Below are 14,539 nucleotides of genomic sequence, written 5' to 3' on the forward strand. Positions count from 1 at the left end.
TTCTCACTTTTCCAATCTTAAATTCAGTTCTCCACATTTCTGCAGCAATGTGGGAATGCTTTTAAAAATATCCTCCTGAAGATTCATCAGTATTTTGGTATGAATTTCTCTTAATGAACACATTTTTATGTGCAGTTTTTACTAATGTGCACATTTTTGCAAAGCACTTTCTCATAATATCATGCCTTTTTGCTTGATATTATATATCAAATAATATATTCATTTTTATTCTCACTTTCCCCTGATAGATGATAGATAGATAGATGATAGATAGATAGATAGATAGATAGATAGATAGATAGATAGATGATAGATAGATAGATAGATAGATGATAGATAGATAGATAGATAGATGATAGATAGATGATAGATAGATAGATGATAGATAGATGATAGATGATAGATAGATAGATATAGATAGATAGATATAGATAGATAGATAGATAGATAGATAGATAGATAGATAGATGATAGATAGATAGATAGATGATAGATAGATAGATAGATAGATAGATAGATAGATAGAGATAGATAGAGATAGATGATAGATTAGATAGATGATAGATAGATAGATAGATAGATGATAGATAGATTAGATAGATATAGATAGATATAGATAGATGATAGATAGATGATAGATAGATGATAGATAGATAGATAGATAGATCGATAGATAGATAGATGATAGATAGATAGATAGATAGATAGATAGAGATAAACATTAGCAAACTGGAAAACAGCATTTCAAAATTTGGATAAATGCTGATTTCAGAGAATGGCTGTGTGGCATTTGCCCTTCTATGTGTGTGACATCATACTGGGTTCATAGGGAAAGGGTTAACTAATTGTAAAATGACTAACCATTGGGAACCCAGGGGGCAGAGTTAACTGTGTATAAGGTTTAAGCACAGTCTTTTTTAGAGAGTTAGAGTTGTTGAGAAGACAGTCTGGAGTTAGAAGAGACAGAGAAGATAAGTCTGTGGGTTGGGCTAGTCTGGTGTGAGAGAGGGAGAGAATTTGTTAAGAGAAGTCAGTCAAGCAGTTGAGATAATCAGTCAGAAGGTATTAGGAAGGTATAGGCCGGTAAAGAAACTAAAGTTAAGATACTGACAAGAATATTATCTGAGAAACCATAAACTTGTTAATGTTTGTAAAATAAAATTTTTTTTTGTTCACTTTTAACAACTGACTGGACTCAGTGTTTTACCAGAGAGTAACTGCTTGGCGGCAGTGGGGAAGCGAGCACAGGTGTGGCACAGGGATCAATAGACCATTAAACGTCCGGGGACCCTGTGTGATCATCACAGGCTGTGTCTCTTGTTGCAGAATGTGTGACCTTTATAGATTCACCTTTAAATGCAAACTGAATTTAATTTCTCCCCCATCCCTACTCAGTCATAAGTCTTGCTATAGTGACATGGAGCCTGTGGTCCTCCATGTGTTGCCAGACTACAGCATCTGTCATCCCTGGCTACTGTCTATGTGGTATTATGGGAGCTGGGGTCCAAAAATATCTGGTTCCTCAGCTCTGTCCTACTACATAATATATGGCCTTCTGTCATGTCAGTAGTTCTCCTATGGTACATGTGTGTCATGTGACAAAGACACATGACAGCAGAAGCAGCAAAGCAGGCTGAGAAGTGCTGGGACTGCACAATCTTTTGGGCCTACAGTGGTACCTCACAAGATGAATGCCTCGCAAGACGAAAAACGCGCAAGACGAAAGAGTTTTCCGTTTTTTGAGTCGTTCCGCAAGACGAATTTCCCTATGGGCTTGCTTCGCAAGACGAAACGATTTGCGAGTTCTTGCAAGTTTGTTTCCTTTTTCTTAAAGCCGCTAAGCCGTTAATAGCCGCTAAGCCGCTAATAGCCGCTAAGCCGCTAACAGCCGTGCTTCGCAAGACGAAAAAACCACAAGACAGAGAGACTCGCGGAATGGAATAATTTCATCCTGCGAGGCACCACTGTACTTAAGTTATTCAGGCCTAACTGCTAACTGTTGAGTCATTCTGACATGTGACTTAGCAGCCATTTTCTCTGTGTGTTCTCTGTAAGATTTCAGTCAGTCAGTCTGCCTCAGTTGTGAGCAGTACGTAATCTCAAACTATTTGGAACCATGTTGTTTATGAAGAAGCTTATTTTAATTCAGTAAAGCTCTTATTCTTTAAAACTCTGCATTATTTGTCCCTGATGATGACATCTCAAAAGAGAGATGGGAATGGGGTTTTTACTTTAAAAATGGTACCTGCCATTTGCAGTTTTTATAGTATTTATATTGAAAAAAATGCTTTTTTTAAAAAAAAGTGTGTAGGTCTATTAATTAAGGACGCCTTTGTAGTCAAATAAACATATTTTTAACTGATTAATATAAACAAACATTCTACTCTAACAAATAACACAAGAGGCATCCATAGCTGCTGAGGAATACGAAAGATAAAAATCATATACAGTGGTGCCTCAGGTTACATACGCTTCAGGTTACAGACTCCGCTAACCCAGAAATAGTGCTTCAGGTTAAGAACTTTGCTTCAGGATGAGAACAGAAACCGTGCTCCAGCAGCGCGGCAACAGTGGGAGGCCCCATTAGCTAAAGTGGTACTTCAGGTTAAGAACAGTTTCAGGTTCAGTATGGACCTCTGGAACAAATTAAGTACTTATCCCGAGGTACCACTGTACAACATAAATGTTGTAGTGTAGACATAATCTTGAAATGTTTGGTTTTGAGACAGTTTATTCCACTTCTAAAATGTGCTCTTTTTTAAACTAATAAATCCACAAAACTTGTTTGCATTTGCAGTGCCAAATGCAATTAAGGTACTGCTTGCCTCTTCTGTATAATTTCCTTATTGCAAGATGTTAAATAAAAGTGGGCATCAATAGATTCCCAGTGGACAGAGAGGCGGGCACATTCCCATTCCATTCTCACTCCTCTGCCATTTGTGATTACCCTTTGCTGATACTTGATAGTCACTTCTCTCTTCCTGTACAGCTGTGTTCAGAAGTACTGTCCTTATTCTTCTGGTCACTAACAAATGGTTTTTGTTTCTTTGTTAGATTCTGCAGCTCCACCACCAAGGAAAATCTTGTCAGTTCCCCCCACGGATTGAATCTTCTGTGGCATAGCTTTGCCATCCAAGCACATCTTGTTCTCAAGACCTTCACATTCTTCTATTCCCTGCATCTCAGCTTCCATCTTTTCATCCATAGAATTAAATTAGTAGATTTTGAGATAAGGAGGGACCGGATAAATTAACTACTGTGTGGAGAAAATGAATAATACTCTCTCACATAATAGTAGAACGATACTTTGAGGTTTGTTTGTAGAAAAAGAAAAGAAAAAGAAAATAATCACAAGGTACATAATTTTTTTAAAATAAACAAATACAAGAACATGCAATGAAGTAAAATGTTGAAAGAGTCCACTCAAAGTTAATCTCTGAAATTTGCACTTACAATATTACCTTAGCATACCAGTCACTAAAGATACGGGGCTAGACTGGAATTGATGAAATTGCTCAAAGTTATTACATTTTACATATTTCTGTAGCATTTTGGGCAGTATTACTGATATTCACATCTGTACATCCAAATTGATAAAATAAATGCACTTCTGCAACCATGCTTGAATGCCCTGCTGGACCAAACAAAATTTCCAGAGTGGTAGGATGAGAGTTGCTGCTCCTAGCAGTCTTCTCACTTATTAGCTGCGTAACAACAACAACAGTATGATGCCTGCCCACAAGCATCTTTCCTCTGGTACAGAAGGTGGGGCCCTAATGAACCACAGCTAGGAAAGACTAGCTGTCTGCTCAGGACTTCCAGGGAGAAAGATGACAGACTAGACATCTCTGGTTGACAGAAATAATTATGTTCTGATATATTTGGCAAAGCCAAAAACATTGAGTATCTTGTCCAAAATGTATAACTTACTGTTGGAGTGGCATACAAAGGATGAACAAGTTAAATCTGTGATGATAGATTGAGCAAGAGATGTGGCACATAAGATTGTTTGAAGATTGGGAAAGGTTGTGGAGGAAAGGGGTCAAGTTCACTGCATGTACGATGTTAAAGGAAAATGTTATGAAAATGATGTATAGATGGTGCTTAACCCCTGTAAAACTAGCAAAGATTTATCATAAGAGTGATAATTTATGTTGGAAATGTAAAGAAAGAGAAGGTAGTTTTTATAATACATGGTGGGCCTATCCCAATGTGAAAGACTTCTGGGAGATTTACAATGAATTGAAAAAGATGTTGAAATATCATCATCAATCTCATCATCATCACCATCATCATCAATCTTTATTATGGTCCAGAGACCCAACAAATCATTACAAAGCAACACACAATTCATACAGCCTACCTCCAGGTAAAACAAGCATTTTGTTCAGAATATAGGGATCATTGGTTCTTGCAACCACCGATAAAAACTTTGCCACTGCTAATGTTCTAGCATTTGTCCGGTCTTCCAATAGGAACCTGACATAGTGAGCCTCTGATTTTCCCGGGAAAGGTACCAGCAAGGGTAATATCAGTTCAGCCCTGGCTTGCTCATATTTTGTACAGTGCAACAAAATATATTTTATGGAATCGATGTCTCGAACCTTCGAACTATCCTAAGACTTCATTTGTTCTCGTTTGTGAGTATATTTAGCTAGTGATGTTAAACAATGTTTTTATTTTCTTGTTTGAATCCTGTAAGAGATGTGCCAACTTTTAAGTTTGAATAATCTTGTTTTTAAAATAAATTTTGGGAAAAGGATTTTTCCTGATCTGTCTTTTGTGCCTTCTGCTCAGGAAGCCTAAATCTAACGCCAGGAGAGGCGAGTCACCTGTGGGCCGGGACCACCCTAGGCCCCAGAGAAGATAAAGGCCAGTCAGCTCAGTCCCAGGTTGCGGGAGCAACGGCATTTGAAACCTGTTTCTGCCAGCACTCAGACCTGTTTTTCCAGAGTTCACGACCACAACAGTGGTAAATGATGAAGATTAAGATGAAGATGATGGACTTTTCGGAGCTAGCCGACCTGACCGGAAGAGTCTGCGACCAGAATGAGGAGGAGTATCAGGAGGGATGGATGAAATTTAAAGACTATTAATCTAAGTATGCTAAGATAACTTAAATAGAAATACTTGCAAGTACCAGATTGGCCTAGGATTTAAATATGTGATGTTATAGAATAGTATGTTTAAATTTATAATGAAAAGAAAGAAAGATGTTAATAGACTAAGTAAATTTTATGTGAAAATAGTTTTGGAAAACCGTTACAATGATATACATAGAAACTCAACCAGGGGGATTCAATGAAGTCACCCAACAATGTTAACAAAAGGGGAATTATTGCAGTTAGGTTTTATCTTTGTTTGTTTGTTTGCTTTTGGATATTTGTTAAAAATTGGGAAAAATCAATAAAAAATAAATAAAAACCCAAAACATTGAATATCACATTTTCTTTAGGAAAACAAAGAGAACAGGGGATTAACCTCATGCTCTGAAAAGGCTGCAAAACAAAGATCATGCATAAATTGGTTCTAAACAGCTGAGGGGTGTAGGTTGGTCCTGCTGCCAGTACTCTTCTGGCTTTTAATAGCCACAAAACTGCCGCAACAACCGCAACAAACGAGGGTTGTTTAAAAGATAGGGAATACAGAATGCAAAATGGTTGACAATTCAGACTGCCTGCTCTGGTCCAGTCCTGTACTTACAGAGGCCTAACTTCTTGGAATAAAGGTTTGGAATTGCCCAAGAAAGTTGTTTGATTGTTTTTGTATGCCACAACTGCTGCTAGAATTTTGCTGACTAAAAATTGGAAAACACAAGAAGTGCCAACAGTGGAGAAATGATGAAGATGAAGATGATGGACTTTTCGGGATAGCCGACCTGACCGGAAGAGTCCACGACCAGAATGAGGAGGAGTATCAGGAGGAATGGATGAAATTTAAAGACTATTAATCTAAATATGCTAAGATAACTTAAATAGAAATACTTGCAGACCTGTTTTTCTGGAGTTCTCAACCGGCTTCTTGCTTTGGACCCCGCTTCACCCTTGGTGGACAGTCTCCAGACCCTCGCCTCAGGACCGGACTCTGACCACGCCTCACGGTAACCCCCCCCCCGGACCAGCACACACCCAAATTCAGACTGCCTGCTCTGGTCCAGTCCTGTACTGACGGTACCTTCCCAGAGTATCTGAATCTGAAGGGCCTGCACCTGTGCCGGTTCCTCAGGAGCAGACACCAGATGAATCCACTCTGGCCCCGGAGGTGATTGAGGACCCATTGCCTGCAGTTGCTCCTCTCCCAGCTCTGTCAGGAGAAGGTGAGGCTGCCTCTGGGTCCAATAACCCTCCAGCCTCTCCTGAGCTGCAGAGGCTCAGGGCAGAGAGGCGGAGGGAACTATGTTCTCTCAGGAGGAGTGCTCTCCTTAAGGCCAGGAGAGGTGAGTCACCTGTGGGCTGGGACCACCCTAGGCCCCAGAGAAGATAAAGGCCAGTCAGCCCAGTCCCAGGAGCAACGACGTTGGAAACCTGTTTCTGCCACCACGCAGACCTGTTTTTCCAGAGTTCACGATCACAACAGTGGTAAATGATGAAGATGAAGGAATTTTTGGAGCTAGCCAACCTGACCGGAAGAGTCCACGACCAGAATGAGGAGGAGTATCAGGAGGAATGGGTGAAATTTAAAGACTATTAATCTAAATATGCTAAGATAACTTAAATAGAAATACTTACAAGTACCAGATTGGAAATCTGTTTCTGCCAGCATCCAGACCTGTTATTCCGGAGTTCCTGACCACACCCAGCTTCTTGCTTTGGACCCTGCTTTGCCCTTGGTGGACAGTCTCTAGACCCTCGGCCCAGGACTGGACTCTGACCACGCCTCACGGTAACCCCCCCCCCCCGGGACCAGCACACACCCAAAGGGCAGAAGATGCAGAGTGCTCTGTGTGAGAGCTGGCCTAGACCTCCTTGCAGGCATGTCTTAAGCTTTAAGACCATGGGCCTCCAACCATTTGGGCCATATGACCAAGTAAGGCAACTGTCCAACTGCAGCAGCCTCATTTCCTTTGTAAAAGATGGGGAGGAACCAAATAGGTGAAGAAATAAGAAAGCACTGATTTTTGAAGAAAACTTCAGTGGTGCATCCTGGGGTATCAGCCCATGTGTAGTTCAGATTCTGCAGTTTGATTGCACCCAAAGGGCAGAAAATGCAGGGTGTTCTGTGTCAGAGCTGGAAAATCAAGATATTTTTTTTTAAAAAAAAACCCCAAACATTGAATATTACATTTTCTTTAGGAAGACAAAGAGACCAGGGGAATAACCTTATGCTCTGTGTCACAGCTGGCCAAGACCTCCTTGCAGGCATGTCTTAAGCTTTAAGACCATGGGCCTCCAACCATTTGGGCCATATGACCAAGTGAAGCAACTGTCCAACTGCAACAGCCCCATTTCCTTTGTAAAAGACGATGAGGAACCCAACAGAGGATGAAGTACTAAAGCACTGATTTTGGAAGAAAAATTTGGTGGTGCATCCCGAGGTATCAGCCCATGTGTAGTTCAGAATCTGCAGTTTGATTCCACCAAAATGGCAGAAAATGCAGGGTGCCTTGTGTCAGAGCTGGAAAATCAAGATTTTTTTTTTTAAGCCCCAAAAACATTGAATATCACATTTTCTTTAGGAAAACAAAGAGACCAGGGGATTAACCTCATGCTCTGAAAAGGCTGCAAAACAAAAATCATGTATAAATTGTGCCTAAGGAAGGTTCTAAACAGCTGAGGGGTGTAGGTTGGTCCTGTTGCTAGTACTCTTCTGGCTTTTAATAGCCACAAAACTGACACACCAACCGCAACAAACGAGGGTTGTTTAAAAGATAGGGAATAGAGAATGCAAAATGGTTGACAATTCAGACTGCCCGCTTTGGTCCAGTCCTGTACTGACAGTGCCTTCTCAGCGTATGATATTGTGATGTTTCCTACATTTCAGCCATTCAAACAGTAGCTTGAGTTGGGCGGTAGCCATCGCAGATAAAGTGCCTTTGCCAGTGCGAGTGGAGGAGAGTTGGCGCTTTCAGCTTTTTGCTTTGCACCTTTTGGGCCTGGGAGCTTTCAGTATGTTAAAAAGTCATTGTCCACCTAGTCATAGGAGGAGGGATGGAGGGAGTATTGAGGTTCTGCTTGCCCTCTGATGGTCTGATGACTTTCTGTTGAGATTTACACTTTCAACCCACTTTTTCCCTTTCTAGAGGCAAGGGACCTATTAGGATCATCCGCCCCTGGAGGCTGATGTATCTAATGGGTTTCCAGGTAACGGTGAGGGGTTTTTCTGTTTGATATGACTGGCACTCCTATCAAAGCCCTGGCCCAGCCTCTAGTACATCTGAATGGCTCAGGCTTTTAACATGATCACTTCTGAGCATCCTTTCCCACTTACTCCTTGGTATACTGCAGAACTTAGGGAAAGGAAACAAGTTGAAAGATGGCTCCGTGCAAGTGGAGGAAAGATCTGGCTGCATACAACTGAACAGTAGTGTGGACTCATCATTAAGCATACATAGTGGTATTGAAGATAGCAGTACTACTCAGCTACAAGTGCTCGCCAAAGAAGAAAGACAGTCCGACTCAAGGAGGTGGTGGAACCAATGGTAGCTATGTCTAACCACTGTGACTTGTTTGCAAAGCATTTTGAGGATAAAACCACTTGCATCCACTGAGATCTTGACTTTGCTGTTATAGCAGATGAGTCTCATGGGTGTCCAGAGCACTGTCTAGTCCTGTCGTTTTAGATAATTTTCAGATAGTAAGGCTTGAGGATGTGGACAAGGTGTTTGTATTAGTCAGGGCAACAACTTGTGCTTCGGACTCTTACCCTTCTTGGCTGATAAAAACTAGTGGGGGGGTGGTAATTGACTGGGCCAGGAAGGGTGTTCCTATTTCCATCTGATATGCAGAATGGCATAGCATTCTGATCCAAGTTTCATTAAGAAAACATTATCCATAATATAAGCAGCAGGCAGCTGCAGTCAAATTGGCCAGTCAGAATGGAAAATCCTATTTTAACAAAACCAATAAAAGAGAGCGGCAATACTATTTTCTTGTTTCCCTTGTTCAACTACAATTCCATAAAACAGTGGATTTGTAGGTTCTCATTAATAAAAAAATAAATAAAGGGTGTGAGGGGTGGGTGGGATCGATGTGCCTATACTTCTTAATTCCACCCCTGGGCCTTTTCTATACTGAAAATAGTGTTAATTTGTTCCCCTTCCACTGCTGTAAATATTGCTCCCTTAGAAAATAAGTGATTTATTTGACTGGAACAAAATCCATCTTGTGTCTCCAAGTGGTTTAGGGTTGTATGATCTATGTCTGGATTGGCCCACTTAATGCTATTTATTGCTCTATGAATGGTATTAAGATGGATTTCTTAAGTCTGGTGGAATTACTTTTTCTTCTTTCGTGCAATTTTTACTTGCCATAGCAAACAAGACTTTGTCCATGTACCCATATAAAATAACTAATATCGTTCTTTTCCTCTGCATTTTTAATGCATAAATATTATTGGCTTTGAGGCAACAATGACAGAATGTGCTGACATCAGAAAAATGCCAGCTCCAGCCCAACCAGAAGTAAAATGTATAGGGCATATTGAGAGATGGGTGGCAGAGCTGTGCATATGCTTTGTCCTCCCCAGCAGTATATATTGTGGGAGAGTAGCTAGAGGAAGCAGAGAAAAGCTCCAACCAGTATTATTTTTTCTATTTTTAAATTTTTTTTGGAGTTTGCTTGTTTATTTTAAATTCAATTTATAAAGGTCCCTTTAGAAACGAAAAGATACAAACACAAGTTAAGCACACAGTTTGCTTTTAGTTCAACACTTTCTTCATCCATCAATTTTACCCAAAATCACAAAAGTAATATTACAAAGCTTTCGCAGTGCACGTTTACATATTCTGCATATACATCTATTCACTCTTCAAACAATGCATTTTCATTGCATTTGGCTTAAAAAACAACAACACAGCCCCTGCATCAGGCTGGAAATATATAACATTTTAAACCAATGAGTTTTTCATATATATATATATATATATATATATATATGCAGGTTTTGGTGTCCTCGGGTGTCTTCCCGTGTAAAAGTTGGGGTGTCTAGGCGACGTTTCGACGAGGTCTCACTCGTCATCTTCAGGCTGGTGCTTTCGGCTTCTTGTTACTGGAACAGAGCGGGATCTCAATGTTTGAGTTCCTATAAATACTGTAGAGGGGGTGTGGTGTCTAGCCTCCAATGTTCTGGGCAGAGAGGAAGTTCCCAGGCTAGTGTGCCTTTTCTTCTTTTGTTCCTTAATTACTTGAGAGATACCTTGAGTGATTTCTTGAGTGATATCCTGAGTACCACTTAGGTGGGTCATTAGGTGTGGATTAGTTGCTAAAGTCTTTGTGTCTTGACCTCTTGAACTTTGTGAAGAGTTTTCCTGAGAAGATGGCTGTATTGCACTTAGTTGTGCTTTGGCTTGGCTTCGTGTATAGGGGCGAGCTGTGGTTTTGTGGCTTGTGTCAGCCAGATCTGTGTAGGGATTGCAGGGGGGTGCAGCATCCGGAGGTGCCACCATGGATTGGCTACTGGATGGTGTCAGTAATTCATCTGTGGAGAGGGTCTGGGTTTGGGTCTGGTGTGGTTGATTGGTGTTGGCGTTCTGTGTGCCTCTGGATCTGGTGTCAGTTTTTGTGGAGAGGGCTAATTTCCAGATGTCTGGCAAGCGGGATGTGTCGTCACGCTTGTTCATGTTGTGAGGGTGTTTCTCTATCTCGATGGCTTCCATGATTATTCTCTTGTGGTGATGTTCCGTGTTAAAGAGCCTGGCCCTCTTTAACACGGAACATCACCACAAGAGAATAATCATGGAAGCCATCGAGATAGAGAAACACCCTCACAACATGAACAAGCGTGACGACACATCCCGCTTGCCAGACATCTGGAAATTAGCCCTCTCCACAAAAACTGACACCAGATCCAGAGGCACACAGAACGCCAACACCAATCAACCACACCAGACCCAAACCCAGACCCTCTCCACAGATGAATTACTGACACCATCCAGTAGCCAATCCAGGGTGGCACCTCCGGATGCTGCACCCCCCTGCAATCCCTACACAGATCTGGCTGACACAAGCCACAAAACCACAGCTCGCCCCTATACACGAAGCCAAGCCAAAGCACAACTAAGTGCAATACAGCCATCTTCTCAGGAAAACTCTTCACAAAGTTCAAGAGGTCAAGACACAAAGACTTTAGCAACTAATCCACACCTAATGACCCACCTAAGTGGTACTCAGGATATCACTCAAGAAATCACTCAAGGTATCTCTCAAGTAATTAAGGAACAAAAGAAGAAAAGGCACACTAGCCTGGGAACTTCCTCTCTGCCCAGAACATTGGAGGCTAGACACCACACCCCCTCTACAGTATTTATAGGAACTCAAACATTGAGATCCCGCTCTGTTCCAGTAACAAGAAGCCGAAAGCACCAGCCTGAAGATGACGAGTGAGACCTCGTCGAAACGTCGCCTAGACACCCCAACTTTTACACGGGAAGACACCCGAGGACACCAAAACCTGCATTCCTGTACCCGTGAAAATCTACGAAAGCATATATATATATATATATATATATTGGAAAGAAGCCCATATTACACAAGACATGGACATAAGGCAGGTGAAAAATTAGAGGCCAATCTCGCTCCTAAATAATGATTACAAATTATTCACCAGTATATTGTCCAATAGACTTAAAGATGCATTGGGAGAGGAGATTGAAAAGAATCAAACTGGATTTCTACCTGGTAGACAGATGAAGGACAATGCTAGAGATATAATTGATATGGCAGGCGCCGGGGCGTTTTTCCGACAGTTCAGAGCGCTGAGCAGGGCTGCGGCCGTCGAGGCGGCTGCCTATGGGGGTCACAATTTCTGTCGCAGCGACCGAGATGACTACTTGAAAGAGCTCTATGAGATGGCAAACAAATACCACTTCTTCCACAGCCTGGCCCTCCTGGCTGTGCCATGTTTATGTATGCCACAATGGCTGCAAGGACACTTCTGGTTCAGAAACGGAAGTAGCAGGAACTTCCAACACTGGAAGACTGGCAGGTCAAGATGATGGAGTTCCAAGACATAATCCGGACCGAGATGACTACTTGAAAGAGCTCTATGAGACGGCCAACAAATACCACTTCTTCCACAGCCTGGCCCTCCTGGCTGTGCCATGTTTATGTATGCCACAATGGCTGCAAGGACACTTCTGGTTCAGAAATGGAAGCAGCAGGAACTTCCAACACTGGAAGACCGGCAGGTCAAGATGATGAAGTTCAAAGACATAATCCAGACTCAGCGTGACGAACTGTTTCAAAAGGACTGGTACAAATTTATATTTTATATGAAAAAAAATTGTAAACATTTGAAAACATTTGTAGGCTTGAATTGAAATGTTTTGTAATGTAACTATAAGGAACTGATTTACCAATAATAAGGTGAAATATTATAACTTGACAAAGGGTAAATAATTGCTTATAGAAATGCGAAGAATATGAAAAGTTATGTAGAAGTCAGAAAGAGGGAGGGCAGGAGGTCAATGCTCTTACAGAATAATATATTAAGTCATAGAATTATGTAACAAAAGGTGAATATGATTTAATGGAAAACTCAGTAAAAATTACTTAAAAAAAATAAAAAGAGAAAATATATTAGGAGTGGCTTTTTTTAATAAGTTAATAAATGAACTACTTCATTGGCACAGCATCCAAATGAGGTGTAGTGGTTGTATAGTTCTTGATACGTTTTGTTTCATAGTTATATTCGGGTTACTGCTTTTTTAAAAAAAATGGTTAGCTTTTTGTATCAAAAAGTTCACAAAACTGATTCCTAGTATACAACTGAAAGCAGAAATGGGCTCACCATTTCCATCGCAGCGACCGAGATGACTACTTGAAAGAGCTCTATGAGACAGCCAACAAATACCACTTCCTCCACAGCCTGGCCCTCCTGGCTGTGCCCCACTGCCGCTATCCCATGATAGCCGGCAGCATCCTGTCTCTGGGCATGGGGATGTTCTCTCCCGCCCTGTATTACCACACCGTGACAGGGGACCTGATCCTGACTAAGGTGGCCCCGTATGGTGGTTCCCTCCTTATCCTCAGCTGGATCGCCATGGCCCCTTGACACCCCGTTTTGTCCCCATGTGGCCCCCATCTCCCAATGCCAGGGCAGCCAGCCCTGCCCCTCCCTCCTCCCTTAGGCTAGCCAGAAGGGAGCCCTAGGAGAGGAGAGATTTCCAAATGTGAGAGTAGAATCCCTTGAGGTCTTTAGCCCGCCCTGAATGCGTCTCCGTCCTGCATCTTGGAATTCCCCAAATGCCGAATCCCTTTTTAAAAAGCCAAGATCCTTTCCCCCCCCCCCCCAAAAAAAATTGCAACCAGATTTGAGTTTGCGATGGAGGCCTTGAAATGCAATGTCTGATTGGTGCTTTTCAATTGGTGTTTTTTAACTTAATAAATGATGAGAGTGATTTCATTTTTTAAAAAACCCAAACACTTTTTTTTGTGTGAATAAATTTTTTTGGGGGGGGGGAGAAAAATATATATAATTGATATAATGGAATATCTGGACTCCAGGAGAGACAAACAAGTCGCCCTAAAGTTTCTGGATGCTGAAAAAGAATTTGATAATGTGTCTTGGCATTTTATGAAACAAAATTTAGAATTTATGGATATTGGTGAAAAACTTTTAAATGGTATTCCGCCGATTTATTCGGAAGAATATGCTAAATTGATAGTTAATAATAACTTCACAGGCAAAATTGAGATAACAAAGGGAACCAGACAGGGGTGCCCGCTATCACCATTGTTATTTATAACAATACTAGAGGTCCTGTTGAGGAAAATAGAAGCAACAAAAGAAATAAAGGGGATTGGTGTAGGCTCAAAAGAATATAAGTATAAGGCCTTTGCCGATGACGTTGTCTTGAATTTAGAACAACCTATGTCCAGTGCAATAGAAGCTTTGAAAAAGATTGATAAGTATGGGTAATTAGCAGGCTTTAAGCTCAACAAAAATAAGAGAAAAATATTAATTAAAAATTTGGACAGTAAAGAAATAGGAGAACTACAACCAAAGACAAGTATGTCGATAGAAAAAAAAGTAAAATACCTAGAGTCTGGCTCACATCTAAGAACATAAACCTCTTTAAAGACAACTATGAAAAGGTGTGGAATGAAGTGAAGATAGATCATGAGATATGGACTAGAATGAAATTATCAATGATGGGTAGAATCTCAGCTATCAAAATGAACGTGTTACTGAGACTGATGTTTTTATTTCAGACAAAGCCTTTTCCGATCATGAAGAGGAGAGGATGTTGTGGGCAGGACACTCCCACATTCGCGGGGGCTTCCCTTGCCCCCCGCGAGAGTTGGGGGAATCCCTGGGCGTGCCTGCAACCCAGCCCGCCAATCGGCGGGCGAGAGGAGGCGCGGCCTGGGCTACTTAAGGC

General features: G+C 41.4%; 1 long non-coding RNA gene and 1 pseudogene across 2 annotated transcripts; both read left to right on the top strand.

Annotated features, from left to right (window-relative positions):
• The first annotated feature begins 785 nt into the window (after window positions 1-785).
• Window positions 786-3,308, top strand: LOC310837053. The gene is made up of 2 exons (XR_014560383.1): window positions 786-1,073; window positions 3,055-3,308. It is a non-coding gene; the product is annotated as an uncharacterized lncRNA (long non-coding RNA).
• Window positions 3,309-11,827: 8,519 nt separating this feature from the next.
• LOC310837137 (transmembrane protein 256 homolog pseudogene) lies at window positions 11,828-13,558 on the top strand (annotated as a pseudogene). Its single transcript has 3 exons — window positions 11,828-12,062; window positions 12,236-12,264; window positions 12,934-13,558. The product of its transcript is annotated as a transmembrane protein 256 homolog pseudogene (transcript).
• The last annotated feature ends 981 nt before the right edge of the window (window positions 13,559-14,539 follow it).

The sequence above is a fragment of the Podarcis gaigeae genome (assembly GCF_964106915.1).
Source record: "Podarcis gaigeae genome assembly, chromosome: Z".
In the NCBI taxonomy this organism is placed as follows: Eukaryota; Metazoa; Chordata; class Lepidosauria; order Squamata; family Lacertidae; genus Podarcis; species Podarcis gaigeae.